The sequence below is a fragment of the Schistocerca piceifrons genome, chromosome 1 (assembly GCF_021461385.2).
Source record: "Schistocerca piceifrons isolate TAMUIC-IGC-003096 chromosome 1, iqSchPice1.1, whole genome shotgun sequence".
Classification (NCBI taxonomy): domain Eukaryota; kingdom Metazoa; phylum Arthropoda; class Insecta; order Orthoptera; family Acrididae; genus Schistocerca; species Schistocerca piceifrons.
The window spans coordinates 333,505,828-333,533,036 of record NC_060138.1 but is presented as its reverse complement, the minus strand read 5'-3'; the positions used below and the strand labels follow the sequence as shown (position 1 = coordinate 333,533,036).

The 27,209-nt window shown below is 43.4% G+C and overlaps 1 protein-coding gene across 1 annotated transcript in view; it reads left to right on the top strand.

The window, feature by feature from the left end:
• LOC124783169 (syndecan) overlaps positions 1-27,209 on the top strand; it is a 248,223-nt gene that overhangs the window by 102,821 nt on the left and 118,193 nt on the right. The window lies entirely within an intron of this gene.

Sequence of the window (27,209 nt, the reverse complement as noted above, 5' to 3'; positions counted from 1 at the left end):
GGTCTGCCATTCCCCAAGAAACCTACCACCACCTGACTGAACTCGTGCTTGCGAGAGAGGAAGCTGTCATCAAGGCTATGGGTGGGCCAACACGATATTGAATTCCAACATTAACGATGGAGGGCGCCACGAACTTGTAAGTCATTTTCAGCCAGGTGTCAGGATACTTTTTATCACATAGTGTATCACACTACATCAGTACTCGGAAATCCATACGATCTTTCCGAAATATGACAATTAATATCAGTTGAATCGGACCAATGAAATATTGGTAATATTAATTTATCTAGCTCTGAAACATCCCCTTAGAAACATTTATAAATGATAGTGCTGGAAAACCTCTACGTTATTTGATTTTCAAACAGCTGAGCAAAACTGAACGTACTCAAACATTTCTCTCTTTACTTATTCTGATCATCACTAAACTGACACATAATATTTTTAGCGCAACGCAGTGTGACCTTCAATAATCCCTACAAAAGAATGGCCCTATCTAACAATAACATATACCTTTCATGAATTACTTACCTCACAAAAATCTTCGCTGCTCAAACTATTGCAATACAGCGAGCGCCAATACTGCCAGGTAAGTAAAAGATTCTAACTACTGAAGGCACTAACTACTGATAGGCCTAGTTAGCAAATGAAAGATTTTGGTGGAGAACAGTCTATTTACCTTAATAGTGTTCAAAAGTTATATAGAAGTTCATGACATCCAGTCAAAAAAATTCCTTTTTCTGACGGACACGCGTCCAGATCGTCCGCTCTCAAAACTCTGCCATCTCTCTCCCCACATCCACCACTGCTGGCGGCTCACCTCCAACTGCGCAACGCTACGCGCTGTTCACATCCAACTGCCCAACACTACAATAGCAAATATTCCAACAGTGCAAACCAGCCACAGACTGCACTCAGCAGTCAGTGATTTTCATACAGGGCGCTACGTGGCTTACCAACATAAAAACCTAAACAGCCTACTTACAGCTCACTGGGTACGGTGAATAATATAGTGGTGCAATGCAGTTTACAGTATGGCTTCAATACGCAACAGACGCGTGTACATACGATCTCTACAATACTCGAAGACAAAATCGTGGGTTACCTGTTGTTGTTGTGGTCTTCAGTCCTGAGACTGGTTTGATGCAGCTCTCCATGCTACTCTATCCTGTGCAAGCTTTTTCATCTCCCAGTACCTACTGCAACCTACATCCTTCTGAATCTGCTTAGTGTATTCATCTCTTGGTCTCCCTCTACGATTTTTACCCTCCACGCTGCCCTCCAATGCTAAATTTGTGATCCCTTGATGCCTCAGAACATGTCCTACCAACCGATCCCTTCTTCTGGTCAAGTTGTGCCACAAACTTCTCTTCTCCCCAATCCTATTCAATACTTCCTCATTAGTTATGTGATCTACCCATCTAATCTTCAGCATTCTTCTGTAGCACCACATTTCGAAAGCTTCTATTCTCTTCTTGTCCAAACTATTTATCGTCCATGTTTCACTTCCATACATGGCTACACTCCATACGAATACTTTCAGAAATGACTTCCTGACACTTAAATCAATACTGGATGTTAACAAATTTCTCTTCTTCAGAAACGCTTTCCTTGCCATTGCCAGCCTACATTTTATATCCTCTCTACTTCGACCATCATCAGTTATTTTGCTCCCCAAATAGCAAAACTCCTTTACTACTTTAAGTGCCTCATTTCCTAATCTAATTCCCTCAGCATCACCCGACTTAATTAGACTACATTCCATTATCCTTGTTTTGCTTTTGTTGATGTTCATCTTATATCCTCCTTTCAAGACACTGTCCATTCCATTCAACTGCTCTTCCAAGTCCTTTGCTGTCTCTGACAGAATTACAATGTCATCGGCGAACCTCAAAGTTTTTATTTCTTCTCCATGAATTTTAATACCTACTCCGAATTTTTCTTTTGTTTCCTTTACTGCTTGCTCAGTATACAGATTGAACAACATCGGGGAGAGGCTACAACCCTGTCTTACTCCCTTCCCAACCACTGCTTCCCTTTCATGTCCCTCGACTCTTATAACTGCCATCTGGTTTCTGTACAAATTGTAAATAGCCTTTCGCTCCCTGTATTTTACCCCTGCCACCTTTAGAATGTGAAAGAGAGTATTCCAGTCAACATTGTCAAAAGCTTTCTCTAAGTCTACAAATGTTAGAAACGTAGGTTTGCCTTTCCTTAATCTTTCTTCTAAGATAAGTCGTAAGGTCAGTATTGCCTCACGTGTTCCAGTGTTTCTACGGAATCCAAACTGATCTTCCCCGAGGTTGGCTTCTACTAGTTTTTCCATTCGTCTGTAAAGAATTCGTGTTAGTATTTTGCAGCTGTGACTTATTAAGCTGATAGTTCGGTAATTTTCACATCTGTCAACACCTGCTTTCTTTGGGATTGGAATTATTATATTCTTCTTGAAGTCTGAGGGTATTTCGCCTGTTTCATACATCTTGCTCACCAGATGGTAGAGTTTTGTCAGGACTGGCTCTCCCACGGCCGTCAGTAGTTCCAATGGAATATTGTCTACCCCAGGGGCCTTGTTTCGACTCAGGTCTTTCAGTGCTCTGTCAAACTCTTCACGCAGTATCATATCTCCCATTTCATCTTCATCTACATCCTCTTCCATTTCCATAATATTGTCCTCAAGTACATCGCCCTTGTATAGACCCTCTATATACTCCTTCCACCTTTCTGCTTTCCCTTCTTTGCTTAGAACTGGGTTTCCATCTGAGCTCTTGATATTCATACAAGTCGTTCTCTTATCTCCAAAGGTCTCTTTAATTTTCCTGTAGGCGGTATCTCTCTTACCCCTAGTGAGATAGGCCTCTACATCCTTACATTTGTCCTCTAGCCATCCCTGCTTAGCCATTTTGCACTTCCTGTCGATCTCATTTTTGAGACGTTTGTATTCCTTTTTGCCTGTTTCACTTACTGCATTTTTATATTTTCTCCTTTCATCAATTAAATTCAATATTTCTTCTGTTACCCAAGGATTTCTACTAGCCCTCGTCTTTTTACCTACTTGATCCTCTGCTGCCTTCACTACTTCATCCCTCAAAGCTACCCATTCTTCTTCTACTGTATTTATTTCCCCCATTCCTGTCAGTTGCTCCCTTATGCTCTCCCTGAATCTCTGTACAACCTCTGGTTCTTTTAGTTTATCCAGGTCCCATCTCCTTAAATTCCCACCTTTTTGCAGTTTCTTCAGTTTTAATCTACAGGTCATAACCAATAGATTGTGGTCAGAGTCCACATCTGCCCCTGGAAATGTCTTACAATTTAAAACCTGGTTCCTAAATCTCTGTCTTACCATTATATAATCTATCTGATACCTTTTAGTATCTCCAGGGTTCTTCCATGTGTACAACCTTCTTTCATGATTCTTAAACCAAGTGTTAGTTATGATTATGTTGTGCTCTGTGCAAAATTCGACCAGGCGGCTTCCTCTTTCATTTCTGTCCCCCAATCCATATTCACCTACTATGTTTCCTTCTCTCCCTTTTCCTACACTCGAATTCCAGTCACCCATGACTATTAAATTTTCGTCTCCCTTCACAATCTGAATAATTTCTTTTATTTCATCATACATTTCTTCAATTTCTTCGTCATCTGCAGAGCTAGTTGGCATATAAACTTGTACTACTGTAGTAGGCGTGGGCTTCGTATCTATCTTGGCCACAACAATGCGTTCACTATGCTGTTTGTAGTAGCTTACCCGCATTCCTATTTTCCTATTCATTATTAAACCTACTCCTGCATTACCCCTATTTGATTTTGTGTTTATAACCCTGTAGTCACCTGACCAGAAGTCTTGTTCCTCCTGCCACCGAACGTCACTAATTCCCACTATATCTAACTTCAACCTAGCCATTTCCCTTTTTAAATTTTCTAACCTACCTGCCCGATTAAGGGATCTGACATTCCACGCTCCGATCCGTAGAACGCCAGTTTTCTTTCTCCTGATAACGACATCCTCTTGAGTAGTCCCCGCCCGGAGATCCGAATGGGGGACTATTTTACCTCCGGAATATTTTACCCAAGAGGACGCCATCATCATGTAATCATACAGTAAAGCTGCATGCCCTCGGGAAAAATTACGGCTGTAGTTTCCCCTTGCTTTCAGCCGTTCGCAGTACCAGCACAGCAAGGCCGTTTTGGTTATTGTTACAAAGCCAGATCAGTCAATCATCCAGACTGTTGCCCTTGCAACTACTGAAAAGGCTGCTGCCCCTCTTCAGGAACCATACGTTTGTCTGGCCTCTCAACAGATACCCCTCCGTTGTGGTTGCACCTACGGTACGGCTATCTGTATCGCTGAGGCACGCAAGCCTCCCCACCAACGGCAAGGTCCATGGTTCAAGGGGGGCCTATGTAATTGATTTCATAATGGAACGAGGGGGGAAAAAAGGAGGCTGACAGATATTGAAATCCCGACCGCGCCCAGTATCTTTGGATTATTACCATTACTATGCCAGAGATTGTAACTACAGCAGACTTTGAGACTTAATGTTAGTGATGTACAAGCATGCTGTACCTACTTCAAAATGCTGGTATATGCCGTTGTATTTGATTGCTCCTCGAATAGAAGCACCGCTACAACGTTGTTTCCGTTCTGTGGGAGACTATGTTTGGAGGCGCGAGAGAAGGAAAGAGACCGGACATGAATCTAATGGCAGTCAAATTTCACAGGCAAAATGCAGTGGTTTAACGCCTATTTAGGTTTGCACATTTTTCCATGAGCGGCCGAAAACTTCATCTGTACATTTACCACGATTACCGACTAGTTTTGCGAAATTCCCTTGTGATACTCTAGAAGTTTGTATTTAATTCAGTTCAGAACAATCGTAGCTGATCGTGTGTATTTGTCGTATAAAGTAGGGCCAAGAGGAAATGTTTTACGTTAGTAGCGTTCCTATGCCTTCATCTCGCATAACAGCCGCCTTTCGTACTGTTCGTAACGCAGTTGCATCTTCTGGTCTCCGTCTCGCTGAATTTTACTAATTTGTCCGATACTTTTGCTAACTTTCCAATGCCAACGTTTTGTTTGGGGACGTAGGGGGGAGGGGGAGGGGCTCAGTCAGAAGACTTGTCTAATGCAATTGTTCATGCTAGTGTGTCCTGTGCAAACCTCTTCGTCTCTGCGTGATCAGTGCTACCTACATCAGTTTCAATCTTCTTGACATACTGAAGCTTTGATCTTCGTCTACCATCCCCCCTCCCCATTCACATCCATCACCAGACTGATGCATTAGTGTGTGTCCCATCAGCCGATCCTTTCTTTTAGTCAGGCTGTGCCATAGACTTTTTTTCTCCCTAACTCCTTCAGTTGCGCCTCGTCAGTTACGTGATCTACCCATTGTCTTTTCGGCATTCTTCTAGTGCAGGGCCTGTGTGACGGGCGTCAGCAGGGATGCCTTGCGAAGCCTAGACACTGAAGTAACGGAATGGCCGGCGGTGAGTGCCGACCTAAACCCATCGTGCATATGTTTGGCAAACATGTTCGTCCACCACAGACTCTGCAAGGACCTTCGTGGGCTCTCATTGAAGAATGAGGGTACCACAGGGCGACTTCCGTAGACTTATATGCAGTATGCCAAGTAAGTGTCAGGCAGTGATGAACACCCACGGAGGGCATACACGTAATTGAAACTCTCAAAGTTCAACGAAAAACACTCGCGATGACTGACTGTTTCCAATTAGTTTTCGACACCTGTAGGACATTTTAGCTCCTTTTTTTATAACGGATCCTGGATTTTACGATGTTTTGTTGTGCTCTTAATTTGTGAAAGATACAGGTATAATTTTGTAACATACCCACTCGTCAGTTATTGTTTGAAACTTCTTAATATAAATTTTTACTTAAACTGAAATAACTGAGAAGGTGAAACTTCTTAATTTAATTCTGAAACTGCTGAGTGAAATTGAATGCAAGTGAACCTGCTTATGCTGCTGAGTGAAACTGAGCGTACTGTCACTTTGCTCTGTTTTTATCGTCTCATTTCTGACCTACAGAATTATTTCCTGACGAACACCGCTCAAAATTATTCATTTATTACCCACAATATACAAGGATAACGCAATCTATTACATAACACGAAAGAATGGCTCTGAATTAGAAGAAATCCTAACAGTAACCCATACATTTCGTAAGTCACTTACAACACAGAAAATCTTTATTACACGAACTACAGCGATACAGCAAGCACCAATACAGCCAGCCAAATAAAAGCCTACTGTAGGCTCTGACTACTAGTAGGCATGTGGTTATCAAAGTTCCAAAAATTGTATAATCGTCTACAATATTACATCGCCATGACGGACACACGTCCAGACCGTCCGCTCGCGCTAACACTTCTGACCTCTAACGTCCATCACTGCTAGCTATTAACTTCAAACCTCCATCACTGCTGGCTAATCACATCTAACTGCGTGCGAGTCCGACCAACCACCGAGTCTCTTACAGAGAGCGCACAACGCTGTCGGACTTATTAATACAGACTATCGCGCTGCCAACATACAAACATATAAACAGGTTACTTACATGTTGAATGGATCCCCCTACTTTCCTCTGTCCTTTTCCCCCGGGCTCCCTCTTCCCCCCCCCCCTTTTCCATCCTTTTTTTTCCCCCACCTACCCTCTCTCTGCCTCCCTTCTCCCCTCCCTCCCCCAGAGTCCTTTTTGCTCTCCCCTCCACTGCCTTTCCCACTCCTTCTCGCGTCCGCCCAGCCCCCCCTTTTCTATGTCCCCTCAGTCAGCTCCCCCCTTTCTTCTTTTCCTCTCCTCCCCCTCTTTTTCTTTTCCTCTCCTCCCCCTCTTTTTCTTTTCCTCTCCTCCCCCTCTTTTTCTTTTCCTCTCCTCCCCCTCTTTTTCTTTTCCTCTCCTCCCCCTCTTTTTCTTTTCCTCTCCTCCCCCTCTTTTTCTTTTCCTCTCCTCCCCCTCTTTTTCTTTTCCTCTCCTCCCCCTCTTTTTCTTTTGCTCTCCTCCATTTTTTCCTCCCCTCCCCTCTTTTTCCCCCTCATAGGCCTGGGTGCCCCCCCCCCCAATCTGCCACCGTGTCGCCTGTATAGTGCTGTTATAAGTCAGTGTTGTGTGTACCCTGTCAGTGTTGTGAACAGTCGCCATACTCTCGCTAGTTGTGTTTTTTTATCTCGTGCGAACAGAAACCAGACTGTCGCCGTATTTTTTAATTGTGCCTGTCTCCTTCTTCTGTATCTTCATCCACATCATCACCGCAGTTTTTTTATATTTTAAATTACACAATTTTCCACCATTTTACAGTTTTTTACAATGTCACCGTTTTATCGCCTGTTTTTCTTTTTTGTTTATATTCTCATTATGTTTTTTAACTTTGCTGTAGGCTGTACGGCAGCATATTACGCTGCTGCCAGCCCGCCCCATTCCAGTAAAGAATAAAAAAAGTTGACTAGAGTATGGCAGACGTCCAAAGTCATGTTCCCCTAATTCTTTTGAGCAATTTAGATACACAAGGTACCTGTATTAAGAGACACTAACGTAAGTATAAAAACAGCTTTTTTTCACTCTGTTCTTCAGCGCACAAGGCTGCTGTCTCTGCACGACAGTCCTCACACAGCGTACAACAGCACACTGTAGGAATTAGGTACAACCAAGAAGGGCGCATTAAGGGCCCCGTTCCGGAATGTGATCAGGGCGGGCTGTGTACGTGAGACCCCGGCGTGACTCGCCTGCTGCAGTATGCATGGCAGGCGCCGCCCAAGTTGCCTGCTAACCTAACGCTGCCGCGGAGCGGAGCGGAGCACGTCCCTTGTTTCGTGGGACGCCCTACCACCCCACCCCACCCTGACCCACTCCACCCACCTACGCTGCACCCTCTGTACGTTTCAGGAGAACGAGGAGGAGAAGCAAACACAATCTCCTCGGTCGCCGCTGTCGTCTTCCGCAGCAAGGAACACAGGGATTCCCGGAACCCTTGCGGCTCCCGCACTGCGCTGCTCGCTTGTCTTGAACCGCAGGGCTGACCGCGCCTCCTCCAGCTCCTGTTACGAAACTCGTCTAATAATACCTCATCCGTCTCCACGGTAAGCAGTAATTGAGACATTGGCCGATCAGGCTGAAAGAATGTGAGATCTATACAATACTTGCAAGAAGAGCTGGATCATTTAGGAAAAACAAAATTGTCCAGGTGCGAGTACAACTCGCACACTGAGGGTTCCGCACAGAATTATGTATACACACAGTTCAACCATTTCGGGAATCGACGATCTTGACGATTTTTACTTGTTATCGACATTGATAACAACAAGATATTGGCCCCCAGGTATTAAGACTATCGACAATGTTTTAATTTCAGGTTTATAGTCGGATAATAAATGGCAAAAGAAATATAATTACGAATTAACAATTTTCTGATGTTTTTCCTTTACTTGTACTGTGAAAACCTTTCTACTAGCCAGATTTCGTTATTTTACGTAAAGAGGAGAAACGCTATAGGTTTTAATGACTGAGTCTGATTATCCAAATGTGTGACATAAATTATCATACCTTTCGTTTGCACTGACTTAGAAGCTTAACATTTTTACATAACCAAACGATTATAAACTTCAGTATCCGACATAAATTTCAACTTGATACATTTACCTGCCTTGAGAAAAAGGGGTCTTGACAGATGGACGGACAGTCGGGTAAGAACTGCCAAATGCTGTTCGTGTTACATAATGAAAAATTCATTTTCTGATTTTTTTTTTCCTTACATTGTACTGTGAAGCCTTGTTTCTTGACGAATTTCGTGATTCTAGGTCAACGGGAAGCACTCTCTAGGTTTTGATGAGTGAGTTTGAGAGTATCAAAATATGGACGTAAAAGGCCGTATCCTTCGATTGCATTGACTTAGAAGCTCCAGTTTTTATTTTTACGTCGCCAAAGGACCGTACACCTCAAAATGTCACAAATTTCGACGTGGTAAGTCTACGCGTTTCTGAGAAGAGACTTTTGAACAGTCGGACGGACAGACAGACAGACACACGGACAGCAAAGAGATGGTAAAAGAATTCTGTTTTAACCGATTGAGGTACTGAACCCTAATTACCTTCGAAAGAGTTGGTAACTCTGTCAGAGATAAATGCGGCACCACTACATCGCTAAAGATCTAGAGCAGAAGCTTTCCAAATTGGCACTGTCTCCGGAATGTCGGGTAGTTACAACAAGGGTCTGAGAAACTCTTGATAAAATAATACAAAAGTCCTTCTCTTCGTTCATTGTAACCACAGTTCATTTGTAGAACGAGTGATTGGTACGTTCAGTTCCACTATTTTGTGCATGTAACGTCCAGTTGTGGCACTAGATGTCTCTCTGTTGCTGCTGCTCATCGCAATGCTCCAGCGGTCCGCAACTTAAAAAATATTCCAGCAGCGATAGTGGGAGGTTGCACACTTTTCCTTCAATCTCTGTTTTTAGTTCGTGACATATGTTATTACTTCTTCCAAAGTAGCAAAAACCATTGGGAAACATCTGAAATCAGTTTCGGACAAGACTGTTAGAATGATAAATAACATTAAGAGCAGGCTTCTGTGTAGGTACATGATGAAAGACCCCCAGGATATCGTAAAGTTAATATTTATTAAAAAACAAAGAATGAAACACCGACCGACCAGAAGAGTTGGCAAAGCCGTTAATTAGGAATACGCGGTAAGGCGCAGACAAACGAAAAACATTCATTTATTTGTACAGTTTTTTGTTTTTACACGCCCTCTCGTATGTAGGGACGGTGAAGATGTGCGATTTTAAATATGAAGTATTACACGAGAGAGAGAGAGAGTATTACTGAAGTTGAAGTGAAAACCATATAAGGAGGATTTTTCGTGATTATGACAAGCGCCAATGTTGTCGGAGTCCGCTGCCTGCAACTAAAATTGAAATGTTAGAGAAATCCAATAACCAAGAAAAATTCAAAGAAGCACAGAGCATCTCTAATAACGCAATTGTATTATATCCTACAAAAATGTGTTTTCATATGAATATTCAATAATATTTAGTGATAATAATATTTTATTTTTATTGTTACAACATACTTCTGAAGTCAAGACATATTCGCACAAATTCGTGAGGAGCTAGGAAAATAGCTTTGTATGCACCTACTTCAACCGCCGGCTAACCACAGGGAGCACACTTACTCGTGTGTGTAAACGTAAGGATGAAATGCTGCAGTTATTCGAGAAAGCGCGCTGTATAACTTAAGTACCAAGGGTCACATTTACGCAGCTTCTGGATTTCTATTCAGCAAGATAAAGCTCACCAGAGTGAAAGAGCACTCATCGTTTCGCTGCAGTTTTCTACAACATGTTCGTGTGAAAGTGCATTTTCTATTATGGCTAATATAAAAACAGTTGCCGGCCGCGGTGGTCTAGCGGTTCTAGGCGCTCAGTCCGGAGCCGCGCGACTGCTACGGTCGCAGGTTCGAATCCTGCCTCGGGCATGGATGTGTGTGATGTCCTTAGGTTAGTTAGGTTCAAGTAGTTCTAAGTTCTAGGGGACTGATGACCATAGATGTTCAGTCCCATAGTGCTCAGAGCCATTTGAACCATTTGAAAAACAGTTCAACATGGAAGTTTATGGGGGGAATGTGTGTGAATTTGTCTTACGTGCGAGTTTATATGAAATGAAATATTAAGATGAATATTTCTTTAAAGTATCATTTGTTACGATAGAATCTCTTTCATTGGTACTAGCGAAAAGGTCTCTCGTGAAACTTTGCGTCTTAGAAGGGTGTCTCCCTCAGGAGGAAAAGCTTGGCAAGCTCTGATGTAGAGCTCCCGCCGAAGACGAACCAGCTAAATGGGAAGTTTTTCTGCAATTCGTGTAAACTCTTACAGATCGCAACAGGTGACCGCTAAGAAGGCATGGCATTGACAGTGTTTAAACTGACAAAAAAGGCTTCTGAAAATTTGGATACTGCGAAGGAGTTACCTCCAGTGGTAGTATATACAAAATTTATAGTATATACAAAATTTGTAGTATATACAAATTTGTAGTATATACAAAATTTCTTTGACATTCGGTCATGTGGTACATAGTGACTATTAAAATAAACAACATCGCCCGTTTTAAAGAACACGAAACCTGTTGTAGTCTTGGTAACATGGATAAATCGGCAGTAGCGGATCATACACTGGGGTGAGAGCAGTTGCGATGTTGCCTCACTTGTCTGGTAAAATGTGGAAGGGCTACGGCAGGCTGGAAGTACATTGCAGTCCACGTGGCCAAATGAACGTCATCAAAGTGTTTGACAAACAAATTTTCTAAAAAAGATAATGCAAGTATTTCTGCCTCTAAGCACACATGCGCACTACTAGCCCAATAACAACTGTACATTAAATGTGTTCTATCACGGAAACCATTGGGAATAGGGCATATGACGTTATTAAGCTTATACTTCAAATGAGCGTTCCTATCACATCCGTCAATGTTAACCATTTCTCCTGTTTGAAGTTACAGAGTCCCTTGATTAATATAAAAGTTACCTTCTCCCCGAGGGTTCCGTTTCCCTTGGTGGCTTTCACTATATCCGTTACAAGTGGATCAGTTTTTCTTTCCTTTGCAGTCTCTTAACACGGTCATATTAGTATTGCGTTAAAGCAATCATTTGGGTGCACGCAAAATTTGCATGAAAAATGGCCAGTAGTAATATGAAGAGCCTTAAATCTTTGTTCCCTGACCATTCGCATAGCTGGCACGGAGAGAAAAATACCCCGTGCGTTAGGTTGGTTGACTCGGGGGAGGGGACCAAACGGCGAGGTCATCGGTCCCAACGGATTGGCGAAGGATGAGGTACGAAGTCAGCCGTGTCCTTTCATAGAAACCGTCCCGGCGTTTGCAAAGGTCCCGAGTTAGAGTCTCGGTCCGGCACACAGTTTTAATCTGCCAGGAAGTTTCAGTATTGTGTATGCCTCATACTTCCGTATTGGAATGTATTGCTACTGATTTCTTGCAGACATCATCTCCGATTTGTAGATGCAGAGCTAGAATACTTGAATGCATCGAGTGTGTTTAGAGTTCAATTTTATATTGCTGACCACGATTCTAGAAGCAATCCTTATCGGATAATTGAATACAGGAAATGTTTGGTGGTTGCACTTTTCTAAATTAAGTAATAACGTGATCGTATTTCGTTTCAGAATACTCTTCGTTCGGATGTTATTTGCTTATCCTTTCCTTTGTGTTGTGGTACTGTAATTACTATCTCGCAAGACCACGCCCTGCAAATTGCGTGTTTCGATTAGCACGAGTTACTAGCGAAAAAGCCGTGAAATGCATGGACATGATCTTTATTGTGTATTATTCATTGGACCTGAATTTCTGGATTGTATGGTGGCAGTTCCGATCGGAGTAATACGTGTTGCTAGTCGGGTTAGAACTCAGAATCGCAAAAACGAAACCAACGGTAGTGACTACGTGCAACGGAAAACATGATTAAGTTTCATGGCACTAAAGACAATGTTGGATTAGTGATGTGACAAAATTACGATTCTACTGCAGCCAGCTCTAAGTTCATAGAGATTGTAACATTTTTAAATCAACTGTATTTTTATTCGTTATATCTAACTCTTGTCTCTCTCTTTCTGTTTTAGGTAAGTGTTTGCTGTACCTAACACCTACAAGTATACAGGGTGGTCCCGAATTCATGGTACAAACTTTAATGGTAGGTGCAGGACATTGTAACAAGGATATATTGTATAGGAATGTATAGTCCCAGGTGACGCGGTGAGGCGTAAACAGGGGAAATAACGGCCGAAAGGAAAACGAAAGATTTTATTGAAATCGTTGTTGACAAGTGTCATGTTTACAGTAAGTGTTCAAAATTGCGTCCACCATGAGCGATACATGCTTGACAGCGTCGGTGCAGCGATTGGCGTACACGTTCAAAGATGCCTGGTATTTCACGCACACCTGCAGCAGCTACAGATATGCGAGCAACGAGATCCTCATCTGAGTCAACTGGAGTCTCATAAACAAGACTCTTAAGATGTCCCCATAAAAAGTAATCGAGGCAAGAGAAATCAGGAGATCGGGGTGGCCAAGGGACTGGTCCACCACGCCCAATCCATCTAGCACCAAACGTGGCATTCAGGTAATTCCGTACAGCAGTGCTGAAGTGTGCTGGCGCTCCATCGTGCTGAAACCACATGCGGTTACGAATGGCGAGCGGAACATCTTGCAGCAGTTCTGGTAACACTTCTTGCAGAAAAATAAGATAGCTTTCGCCACAGAGTCGCGTGGGTAGTAAGTATGGCCCAATCAAAAAGTCGTTCACAATACCAGCCCACACATTAATACCGAAACGTTGTTGATACGCATGTGGACGCGTTGCATGTGGATTATCTGTTGCCCACACATGGGAATTGTGCGCATTAAAGACACCCTCGCGTGAAAATGTCGCTTCATCTGTAAATAGCACATGACCTACGAAATCCGGCTGCAACGCACATTGCTGCAACAACCACTGGCAGAAGTTCACGCGAAGAGGATAATCTGCCGGATTCAATGCTTGTATTTTTTGAAAATGGAAGGGGTGTAAGCGATTTTCATTTAACACTCTGCATACAGTCTGATGACTCACATGTACGTCACGCGCAACAGTTCTTGTGCTTGACTCGGGTCTATCAGCCACTATGTTCAAGATGCGTTCTTCCAGTCTTGGAGTGCGTACAGCTCTTAATCGACCAGCGTCATGTCTGTTGACGTCGAACGTACCTGTTTCACAAAGTTGACGATGTAACCGTTGAAAAATTCTATCATCCGGCATTCGTCGATTAGGATACTCCGCGCGATACATTCGTAACGCAGCTCTGGCGTTACCATTTGCACGGCCGTACATGTAATGCATGTCTGCTTTTTCTGCATACGTAAAGTCACCCATCGTCTACGGCAGCACAATTGTGAATGGCGCTTGTCCCTACTGCGATACATCATGTTCATCTACTGCCCTCTACCGGCAGTGACACCAACCGATCACTCCATTTCTCTTTCCCCTGTTTACGCCTCACCGCGTCACCTGCGACTATACATTCCTATACAATAAATCCTTGTTACAATGTCCTGTACCTACCATTAAAGTTTGTACCATGAATTCGGGACCACCCTGTATAGAGCAGCGTGTAGGTATGTACTATTTTGTGTGTGTGTGTGTGTGTGTGAGAGAGAGTAATTGTTTGTTTGTATCATGGGAAGCAGTCACTTTTCCAGTAATAGCGATTTTTTTAACGCCGTGTACTCAGCATTCTCTACTTCCTTCTTATGTTCGGAACTGTACATACTACTGTATACGCACGATCTGTTCGTATTCTGCGTTTTTCATATTTACAGGTATGAGCTACAGCAAGGCAAATAGTGTTTTGTAGCAAGGTTGACTGACGAAGTCTGCGTCTCGACCTGCATAAGACTGTCCGTCTTCGTCCATTCAGATACCAAGTCTAAGGGAGATGGCCGCTTACATTGTTGTGGTCCTACGTGAAACAATCCTTAAGCAGCAGTCTGCGGCTAGGAGTGTGAGGTGGTGGGATGAGGATGAGGAGCTCAAACGCAATACTACACACAGTTCTCTTTGCTATTTACCTTACCGCTGCCAAGCGAAATTGCTTCTTCTGCGACGTGCACTGAATGAAGCTGAACAGCAGTTAAGATACTGGATTCTTATTCTTGAGGAACGAGGTTCAATCCCTTGTACAGATATCCTGACTTTTGCTTTCGTGGCTCCCCAAGGACGTTTAAGGCGCGTGCCGACATGGGTCCTTCAGCACCCTCGCCCAGTTGTGCTCGTACTCCCTGTCTAGCTACGACGGGATCGGGAATTCAACTCTTTATCTCCTCCACAGAGGTATCTACATCTGTACTCAACAAGCCACGTTAGTCTGTGGCAGGAGCAAACGCCCCCGGTCGTGTTCCATTCGTGAATGGCGCGTGGGAGAAAATGACCGTCGGCAAACTCCGGTAGTAGCTCTAATTTATCGGATTTTCACGTTGTGGTCTTTTCGCGAGATGTTTGTGGGAGGAAGTAATTCGTTACGCCAGTCTTTCAAGAACATAATCTCTCGGAATTTCAGTACTAAATCTCATCATGATGCTTAACGCCTCTATTCACGCATGTGTCACCGGTGTGTTGACGCATGTGTCACCGGTGTGTGTTGAGCATTTAAGTAACCCTCTCGTCCAAACTAAACGATCGCATTGTAACAGTATCCTTCCGAACTCGATATGTCAAAATATTCTAACATCACAAGTTGTTTCTTACGGAAATCTGTGTATGGTGCGCTACATTGAATAAACAGCGACAAGAAGCCATAGTAATATGCTCTCGGTGGTTCGCTGAACACTAGAACAGAGATTTTCTTAAAACACATCTTCCAAAGTTTTCTCTGACCCACTGGTTTATCTCTCTCTAGTTGGCAGCTTCTGGTCTGCAAAAATTAAACACTGGCACTAAGTGTGGCGTCTGTGATGGCTACTAATGTTTAGAAATATATTTTCACACGTAATTTAATATAGTAACAGATACCAGCCTATTTAGTTTTATTGGTCCTCCAGGAAATTAAACATATAATCGAAGTTGGAATAACTTTAACACAGCATGAGAGTCAGGAAGTTCCACAAGTAAACATTCATCCTGTGATCGCGATTTCTAATCACAAATCCGAGCACTGCTCCTAAAGTAGTCATTTCTATGTCGAAGGTCACTTAGTATCACATGAACAATTACATAAGGCACTTTCAACATATTGCATAAATTCTTGAAAGAAAAATTCTAAACATGTTCAACGACGATTCTTCACATGTTTACTACAGTGATCGCCGAGCTCGCTGCCTAACGAATACTCTTGCGTGTTCCTTGGATGTTAATGTTGTTCTGTTGTATATTTTCAGGATAAGATCTTAATTTAAAATGTTGCCAAAACGAATACCAGTTAGCAAAAATCATCCAGAATGGTTGGTACAGCTATTCTTTTTGTGTCTGAACTGTTTCACGTACGTGCTCCCAGACAAATATACTCAGAAATGACTTACTACTAACAGGTCAGATTTACATTAGATGTCAACAATTTCCTCTTTTCCAGAACTGATTATCTTGCCATTGGAATCTGCATTTCTGCACTTTGACTATCATCAGTTATTTTGCTGCCCAAATATCAAAACTAGTATCACTTTTCCGTCATATTTCCTAATCTGCCCCCCTCAGCATCGCCTGACTCAATTTGGCCACACTCCCTTACCATTGTTTGTTTTGTTGATGATCATCTTATAACATCTTTTTCAGGACACTACACGTTCCAGTCACGTGTTCCTCCCAGTCCTTTGCAGTCTCTGACAGAATTGCTATGTCATCGGCAAAGCTCTTAAGATCTTCCTCTTGTTTAATTCCTTTTCCGAATTTTTGCTTGGTGTCTTAAACAGCTTGTTTAGTATACGGACTGAATAACATCGGCGATAGCTACAACGCTGTCTCACTCACTTCTCAACTATGGCTTCGATGTTTATAACGGCAGACTGGTTTTTGTAAAAGCTGTAAATGATTTATCGGTTCATGAATTTTATACGAACCATCTTCGACATTTCAGAGAGTTTATTCCTGCAGTCAGTGTCGTCAAAAGCTTTCTCTAGATTTACAGGTGCTATTAACAGATTTGCCTTCTTCAACAAATATTCTAGGATAAGCCGTAGAGTCAGTATTGCCTAGCGTGTTTATACATTTCTCCGGAACCGAAAATGATCTTCGACAATGTCGGCCTCTGTTAGTGTTTTCATTCCTCTGTAAATCATTCGTGTCATTGTTGTGGAACCATGACTTGACGAAGTAATGCTGTGGACCTGCAAAGTGACATAAACGCCAGACGGTGACGAAACACGCCTGTTTCGTGGGGTCGTCTTTTCTCTCTCTCTCTCTCTCTCTCTCTCTCTCTCTCTCACACACACACACACACACACACACACACACACACTCATTAGTCCAACCTGGTAAGGGTCCCAGGCTGATGAGAATTACATAGTTAAAATTTTTGTGTTAGCAGAAGAGCCAACACCGTGTTACGCATGGAGGCCAAAATGCACGCGTTTTGGCTCACGCAGGCTAGCGCGAGGGGAGAAGGACTATACCGACGTGAGGTCTGGAACATGACAAGGAATGAGAATTCAGAAAGCGGAGGGAATTAGTTTGATACTTAACTTTAATCCATTAATGATGGACGTTGCTCTTGACGGTACATGATTCACCATATTATCTGTTCAGTATACATTCTTGAAAATAGTCATTATGGTAACTGAATATGGCGCCTTGCTAGGTCGTAGCGAGTGACGAGCTGAAGGCTATGCTAAACTGTCGTCTCTGCAAATGAGAGCGTATGTAGACAGTGAAACATCGCTAGCAAAGTCGGCTGTACAACTGGGCGAGTGCTAGGGAGTCTCTAGACTAGACCTGCCGTGTGGCGGCGCTCGGTCTGCAATCACTGATAGTGGCGACACGCGAGTCCGACGTATACTAACGGACCGCGGCCGATTTAAAGGCTACGACCTAGCAAGTGTGGTGTCTGGCGGTGACACCACAAAAACCGTTCGCACAGGTGATTTGTAAGCCCGTTCTACTTCGGTTGGTAAAACTGGATGTTCGCCAATACAGCCGTGTTGTGCATTTGTACCTACGCTTCTAGAAATAATCACATAACTACCGTGCGTTCGCCAACAGTGCAGGAAGCCTTCCTACGGAAAAGGTGCTGTATAGTTGGCTTCGCTGGCGGTTGCAGCAGCATGTCCTCCCGTGATTCATCTGCAGACCAGGACCACGAGGCTCGTGTGTGTGTGTGTGTGTGTGTGTGTGTGTGTGTGTGTGTGTGTGTGTGTGTGTGTGTGTGTGTGCCGCCATCGCGGATGCGGCGGGCGACCACTGTGGATGCGTGCTCGGGCGGCAGCGGCAGCCAGGCAGTCCCGTAACCGGAACGAGTGCAGCGGCCGCGCCGTCACCCACAGGCCTGCTGACCGCACATCACGTCCCGCTTTAAAGCTCCGCACCGCATCGGCCACCGGCTGTGGCCGCGGCCGCGTCCGCTTCTGCTGCTGATGGTACGTAGGACGAGTTCACTGGCCGCTAGTCCGCACGGTCTGACCCCAGGACAGGAACTTCTATCTGCTCTGCTCGAGAAGGCCTCTTCGTTCTTTCTGATCCGACCTTCTAAACTGAGATGCCTCCTCTTCTTCCCCCCATGTTCAGGCCGACTGATAGACGACGTGAGCATTACACTGCCGCTTGCATACACTGACGACCCAAAACATTATAACCACCTGCCTAATAGCTTGTTGGCCCATATTTGGCACACAATGCGTAATCGATTCTGCGTATCATCTGTTCTGCAGGTTGTTGATACGCTTGTGGAGGTACACTACGTGATCAAAAGTATCCGGACACCTGACTGAAAATGAGGTACAAGTTTGTGGCGCCTCCATCGGCAATGCTCCATCGGCAATGCTGGAATTCAGTATAGTGTTGGCCCACCCTTAGCCGTGGTGACAGCTTCCACTCTCGCAGACATACGTTCAGTCAGGTGCTGGAAGGTTTCTTGGGTAAGGGCAGCCCATTCTTCACGGAGTGTTGCACTGAGGAGATACTGATATCGGTCGGTACGCCTGGCACGAAGTCGGCATTCCAAAACATTCCAAAGGTGTTCTATAGGATTCAGTTCAGGACTTCATGCAAAATGGTTCAAATGGCTCTAAGTACTATGAGATTTAACATCTGAGGTCATCAGTCCCCTAGGCTTAGAACTACTTAAACCTAACTAACCTAAGGAAATCACACACATCGATGCCCGAGGCAGGATTCGAACCTGCGAGCGGAGCCGCCGCTCGGTTCCGGACTGAAGCGCCTAGAACAGCTCGGCCACAGCGGCCGGCGACTCTGTGCAGGCCAGTCCATTACAGGGTTGTTATTGTCGTGTAACCACTCCGCCACAGGCCGTGCATTATGAACAGGCGCTCGATCATGTTGAAAGATGAAATCGCCATCACCGAATGGCTCTTCAACAGTGGGAAGCAAGAAGGTGCTTAAAACATCAGTGTAGGCCTGTCCTGTAATAGTGCCACGCAAAACAACAAGGGGTGCTAGGCCCCTCCGCGGAAAACACGACCACACTATAACACCCACCCCCTCCGAATTTTACTGTTGGCACTACACACGCTGGTAGCTGACGTTCATTGGGCATTCGCCATACCCACACCGTGACATCTGATCGCCACATTGTGTACCGTGATTCGTCACTCCACACAACGTTTTTCCATTGTTCAATCGTCCAATGTTCACGCTCCTTACACCAAGCGAGGCGTAGTTTTGTATTTACAGTCGTGATTTGTGGCTTATGAGCAGCCACTCGACCATAAAATTAAAGTTTTCTTACCTCCCGCCTAACTGTCATAGTACTTACAGTGGATCGTGATGCAGTTTGGAATTCCTGTATGATGGTCTGGGTAGATGAGTGCCTATTACACATTACGACCCTTATCAGTCAAAAAATGAGGTTGACGTGTCCCTTCACGTTTCAACTTCGCTATCACATCGTAAACAGTGGACCCAGGGATGTTTAGAAGTGTGGAAATCTCGCGTACAGACGTATGACACATGTGACACTCAATCACCTGACCACGTTACGAAGTCCGTGAGTTTTGCGGAGTGCGCCATTCTGCTCTCTCACGATGTCTAATGACTGCTGGGGTCGCTGATATGGAGTGCCTCGCAGTAGGTCGCAGCACATTGCACCTGATATGGAAAAGATGTTTTTGGGGGGCGTTGGAAACTTTTGATAACATAGAATTTGTTGCAACGGATGTCTAAGCACAAATAATTAATTCCCGTAAATTACGGACCGATGATTTATGTACCTGATAAAGGCGCCTTATAGCGACCCAGATGGGTTCCATCGGGTTCACATCAGGCAAATTTGGTGGCCAAGACATCAAGGTCAGTTCACTATCATGCTCCTCATACCTCTGCTGCACTATTCTGGCTTTGAGATACGGACAATTATACTGTCCAAAGATGACATCGTCGTCGGAGAAAACATCAAGGATGAAGGGCTGCAGGTGATGCGTAGCTGTCAGCGTGACTTCGGGTACTGCCACACTGGAAATCTCCAACAAGGCCGGGAATCGGACGTGGACCTGCTACATGGTAGGCAAACACGTTACCATTCACCTGAGCAGGCGGATATATCTGTGGTATATTTAATGCGTAGCGACACATCTATGACACACACAAAGGAAAGTCAAAAATTGTTTACATAAAAGTGTTGTATATGTTTTGGCCACAGGGGGAACATCGAAGTGATAACCCATTTCATGCCATAATTCTTAAGCATTTATAGACTGACCAACGGGAGCGCATTGGAAATCAGCATTTGTGAGTTTTGGATTGTTTTCGGCAAAGCAGTCACATACACAGTGCCTTTCACATAAACTGATAACAAAAATCTGAGTTTCAGGTGCGGACCTATAGGTAGCCAAGAGCTACATATTTTAAAAATACGTCAATCTCCATGACGGCTTCTGATTCACTGCACTAGTTCAGCGATCGATTTTTGATCTTTCTTTTGTATCTGTGTCTTTTGTGTCTTTTCGATGTATGGCTATGCATTAAATAGTTATAGCCGTTGCGCCGATCATGTATTTGTAATTGGAAAAGTTTACACTGCTTCCAGACAAGATATATAAGAGGTGGAATTTTCCCCCGTCAGAACAGAAGGTGCAAAACTTCAACTAACACTGCAGTGTGATGCTGGCCCTGTACCAGCATAATAAAATTTTAAAAATAAATCCTATTCAGTGAAAGTAGACTTTTCGTCAACACGGAGTTTGTGAGTAAAGTGATTGTTTACTGAAAACGCAGTTGAGTATAGGAAATTATCTTCGTAGTGTGACAGGAAATTCAGAAAGGCACAGCGAAAAAAAGCCATGATACAGTGAATGTCAGCTTGTCTTTAACGTGGATAACCGCACATGCATAGCGGCAAGGAATCCATTCACGTCTGATAAGGATTTACTCCGACTCGAATGGCTAAAACAAAAATGATTTTAGAACACGGAGATGTATATGTCCTATTTGTGTACCATCTATGAAAGTAAAGGAATGTTGAGACTATGGAAGCACAAGTCGCTGCAGAAACAATACCGTGTACTAAGTCAGTTATGATCAGCAGAATGACAACAGCTAAAAGCTAAACGTGTGCTTGAAACGATATGTATTAACTCGTGCAGTACTTACACAATCACATTTCCCAAAATACACATTGCTACGGTGTACTTTCTTCCGTTATTAATCATTGAAGTAAAAATGTGGAGTTCCAGTGAAGTGACTGAAACGCAGACGAACGGAAGTTCACAGGGTCAACATGTGGACATACTGCATCATTTTCGTATATCCACACTGCAGTAGTATAATATACCGTATAACAAAATCGATAATCACAATATCCAGATCTTTGCCAAGAACAGCGTTCAGATTACTCCCGATCACTTCAGTGATGCAAACGATGCGAGTATGGTAAGTTCGTTTTAGTAGCTGCATAAACTTTACGATTATTGATAAAAGTATCACACTCTTTATCTCGAGAAAGGCGTTTCTCCGTCAGACACTTCAAATATCAGTATCAGCGGTTAAGACGTAAAATTGCTAGGGTATGATTTTTGTAACTTTCCGTTGCTGTTGAAGCGAGAGGCGTGTCCTCGCGTAAATTTATACAAAAAATTCTCGCAACGCGGTATTTTTGCTAGTTGTTGTTCCTGGTGCGTGCTTTACTACAGTACGGGCTGTTTGCTAGCTCTCCTCATAACTAATGAAGCAGGTGAAATTTACCTGCACGTGTGGGGCATTTAGTCCAGTGGAACAGCGCCACTTAATTCATGGCATGCTTAACTCTTTTATGACCCTCCTCATCAAGTCCTGTGTACTGTGCGCTTTGTTGGAGAGTTTAATTTTACGTCCTGTGTCCCTAAAATGTTGTTAATTTCATTACACTTGTACCTAATCAATTATAACTCACTGGCAAAGCAAACAATCACTATTAGTTACGTTAATATTAAACCGGAAGGCATTTTGGGAAAAACTGTTTCTTCCTGTGTGCGCAACGTCTTGGAAAGAACTTCGTTCTAATATGCTATCTTTCTAAATAACCGTTATCATTACTAACCGACTTTCAGCAACTGTTATTTCTATAAATGTTATGATTTTTTTTCTTTCGTTGTGTCAAATATACAATTTCTCGATTCCAATTAATTATGTATTCCGGCAATAGGTTCATTTGAACAATTTAGGAATATTACAGGATGGTGGGTGAATGTATCTCCAGTTGCGTCGACAAACCGGAAATTATGATTCACCTGTAGCATTCTATAATTCAGCTACTTTGGTTCCGTAATACAAATAACAGATGCTCCTCTCAACCAAAGAACTTACAAGGATAACTCCCCATTGAACCCCTCAGATTTGGTAAGATGGCCCGTCAAAAAATGGTCACAGATCAAGCGTGAAAAGAGGAAAGAAGTGAACTGAACTGTGAAAAAAAAGCATAACAGGAACACTGAACAGTCTAAGCTTAACAAGTGCAGTTTCGAGCGCAGTTAAACAGCCACGGCGTCGTGGTTTAGTGGTCATGGTGGTGGACTGTAAACCGGACAAGCCGTGTTGAAAAACTCACTCGACCCATTTTTTTTTTCCACAACATTATGAACTGTCTGCCCCGTCATTGATATGTGTGTTTTCTTTCTGTAGTCTTGGCAGTTGTCATGTAAGAATACGTTACCGTCGCAAGTAAATGTGATGAATAGGGAGAGCAGGCGAGGCACCACATAGACGTCTCACATAAATGAAAAAAAAAACCAAATAAACGGGTGTGCACTAAGTAACAATAAAGGAATTCAAGAACCAAAAATTCAAAAACGTTAAGAACACATGTTTTGACAGAGCACAGGGAAACTGTTTGATTGTGAAACTGTTGCGTTCTTTTGTTTAAGCTTATGTGATAAACTGTTAAGTTTTCATTATTTCCATCGACATCTACGTGATCATTCTGCTATTCACAATAAACTACCTGGCAGAGGGTTCAATGAACTACCTCCATGCTGTCTCTCCACCGTTCCACTCTCGAACAGCACGCGGGAAAAAACGAGCACTTAAATTTTTCCGTGCGAGCCCTGATTTCTCTTATTTTATCGAGATGATCATTTCTCCCTATGTAGGTGGGTGCCAACAGAATGTTTTCGCAATCGGAGGAGAAAACTGGTGATTGAAATTTCATGAGAAGATCCCGTCGCAACGAAAAACGCCTTTGTTTTAATGATTGCCGCTCCAATTCACGTATCATGTCTGTGACACAATTTCCCCTATTTCGCGATAATACAAAACGAGCTGCCCTTCTTTGTACTTTTTCGATGTCATCCGTCAGTCCCACCTGATGCGGATCCCACACACCGCACAGCAGTGCGAGTGATCACATTCATACGAACACCCGAATCGGACAAGCGGGCGTATCTCTCACCAGGCGTTCAAATTAATGTGCGTCGATAAGGCATTCCTGTCGTATGACACACGTACTGTCACAAATGCCGTGTATGACACACCAGACGTGTTTTCCGGTGTAGGATTCGGTTTACTTGTCCTCTTGTCATCAAACGTGTGCGGTTCCCACTGGAAAGCCACTTCCTTCCGGCTGCTACTAGAGTAGTTGTGCTGAATCAACTGTCATTATAGGTCCATTCCTTACACCTCGCTGTTGCAAACGGACGTTACACCATGACACAAAGAGAAATTTGAATACAGCGAGCAGCGAAAAGAAGGAAAAAAAAATGGCACGAGGCAAATTTGAACACGGCTCGCCCACTTTTGCAGTCCAACACCGTGACCTCTTCACCACGACGACGCAGCCATTTTAGCGTGATCTATATTGCCCTTCTTGTTTTTGACCGTTTCTTTCTCTTTTCTTTTTCTTTTTTTCCCTTTTTCTCCCCAGTTCAGTACACCTTCTTCCTGTTCCCGTGCTTGATTTGTGTTCAGTTTTTAACGAGCTGTCCACTGGGCCATATTACCACTAAATCTGAAGGGGGTGTGTTGGGGACTTTCATGTGTTAGCTTTTAATGATTGCAAGTATTAAACTTTATCGCATGCTATCAAAATACCTAACGTTTTATGACAAACAATTAAGAGAGATTCTGTGGTGTCACCGCCAGACACCACACTTGCTAGGTCGTAGGCTTTAAATCAGCCACGGTCCGTTAGTATACGTCGGACCCGCGTGTCGCCACTATCAGTGATTGCAGACCGAGCGCCGCCACACTGTAGGTCTAGTCTAGAGACTCCCTAGCACTCGCCCAGTTGTACAGCCGACTTTGCTAGCGATGGTTCACTGTCTATATACGCTCTCATTTGCAGAGACGACAGTTTAGCATAGCCTTCAGCTACGTCATTTGCTACGACCTAGCAAGGCGCCATATTCACTTACTATATGACTTTTGAACAGATAATATTGTGAATCATGTACCGTCAAGAGCGACGTCCATCATTAATGGATTAAAGTTAAGTATCAAACTAATTACGTCCGCTTTCTGAATTCTCATTCCTTGTCATGTTCCAGACCTCACGTCAGTATAGTTCTTCCCTCACGCCCGCCTGCGTGAGCTAAAAACGCCGCGTGCATTTCGGCCTCCACTGGTAACACGGTGTTGGCTCTTTTGCCAACACTAAAAATTCAGCTGGGCCATGTAAATAAAGTTAATCACGCTAGATCTGATCAGATTACAACTGACGCGTTTCTAGTCAATAAATATCCGTCTTCAGACACAATCCATCAAAATATCTCGACAAATTAAAGCACAGATCTGTTCATAAATAAATAATAAAGTTTTCAATCATATTTGTCTTCGTTTATTTCCCTTGGCGGTCAGTCGTCTTGTCGGTCACCAGCTCCGTCGTGCGCACGAAGTATGTTAAACTGTGCCACATCCTAGGTCAGTAGCACTAGATATGGATGAAACTGAAACGCTCAGATAGCATAAATTACGTGTATAATGCCGTTGAACTACTATGCAATAATTGCTTCCCATTTTTGAGACAACGTGCAACTTTCATTTGTCCGTATCCGGCCGTTCACAGATATTCTTAAGACTTTTTGGTGTGTCTGGACCTTTGGTATGCTTGACATTCACATGATCGACTGATGTGTGTGCCTCTTTAAGCGTCTGACCTTATCGCGGAAACTGCAGAGATTATAAATGCAGTTACTGTATCTTTTTTATCGAGCTTCCTTCAGCGACAGAGGTACTACGCATCTTCGTAATAAACGTAACTTCTCTGTTAGCTTCGCGCGTTTCGCCATTGTAGCACCAACACTTATTTCTCGTCATTGGTGCTTATTTATTGCTATACATTTGGCGCGACGAGTTTGCAGTACGGCAGTCCTTCAGAAAAGTATGTGCTACGTCAGTGTTCATTGTCCGCAATGGTACATCCTCATTTTATGCAAATTTCTTCTCATATGAAGAGAACAGAATGGTGTAATATGGAGCTAGATTTGGATCAAAGCGTTAGTGAGGAACCGGTTTGAAATTCAGTTAAAACATTTTTGCCTTTGCGAACACTGCGGTATGGGACGGAGGATTGCCCGTGTGAAAGGGCAGCTATTTGCGTTTGCCAGTATTGGTTGCCTTTTATTCAGCTAGTGTTTATGCGATCCAGCGGTGCATTAGCAACTACCGAAACCATCTCTTTGCGTCTGTCGTACAGGAAGGGCTGTGTGAAAATGGGCGTTGTCATGATGGAGAGAGACCAGTCAACCGACTGCGCAAATCAGGCCGCTTCCGCCGCACACTGCTGAGCTGTCTTCCCAAAACTTTCAAGTAGAAAGCCCGGGTATCTGTCTGACCGTGCGGAACAGGCTCTGAATACACGACTCCCCTCACATCGACAAAACAAATGAGCATTGTCTTAATCTCTGCTTTCACCTGACGAGATTTCTTTGGACGAGGCGAACTTGAAGACATCCACTGGTTTGACAGTTACTTCGATTCAGAATCGTAAGCATATCACCAAATTTCGTCACCTGTGATAATTTTTGAAAAATGTTTGGATCATATCGGAACCTTTCTTTTAAATCACAGCACGCTTCCACGTATTGGTGTAAAATGCCTGGGCTTTTATAAGTTGGGGCAAATGCCTGAGCAAGCCTTCAGGTAGTATTTTTACTTATGCCATACTTCTGCAAAAGTTGTAGTAAAAACGTTTATAATTATTTTAATTAGGGATATGTCATCTCCCGATTCCGATTCCACGAATCCCAGAATCGCCGATTCTCTAGGAACTGACTAGTATAGGAATCGAACGATTCCAGCGCCTTGGACATCAATTCTTTGTAATTGAATTTTTTTTATGTTAGTATTCTCTTTTTATCTTAACAGCAACTCGGGTTATACGAATATAGATAAACAAACGAGCAGTATAAGAAACTACAGTTTGTCTCAAATGCCGCTACATCTGACAATAAAGCTTTTTGGTTTTTTTCACTGAGAATAGTTTAAGATTTATCAAGAAACCCATGCATTCAGTAATAATTTTGCTATTAATAATCATTCTTCAGTAATATTCAGATATTTGACACGGATTATAAATTGTGTTACATGACAAAGCGATGACCTAAGACCGGCTTATTACTACACAGCTGTTCAGCGGTGTGTGTGTGTGTGTGTGTGTGTGTGTGTGTGTGTGTGTCACACATATCGCTGCACTGAACTCCAAGTCACACCCGATAGGTCCAGTTTCTTCAGTGATCCGTCGTCGATCTCCGTTGACGACTGCACGAATGTTTTCAACATTTTCATGTGTTACGGCAGTGGATGAACGACGAGACTCAAGTTTGTCATCAGTTGACATTTCACCTGGAAAATCATTCGGACACCTGAGTTTTCCTCATAGGATCGTTCTCCTTCGCCGTTTTTAACATCTCAAGAGTTCCTGCTCCAGTTTTTTCCGAACAAAGAGCAGAACTTCACGAAAATCAACTATTGAAAAGATGACAATCTCACAAAACAGTTGTCAATATAAAATCGGCCGAAACTAGCACTGGCTTTATGCAACGACGGCACTCGGCTTGCTGACTGGTATGTTCGCTCTATACGCTCCTAGCGACAAAA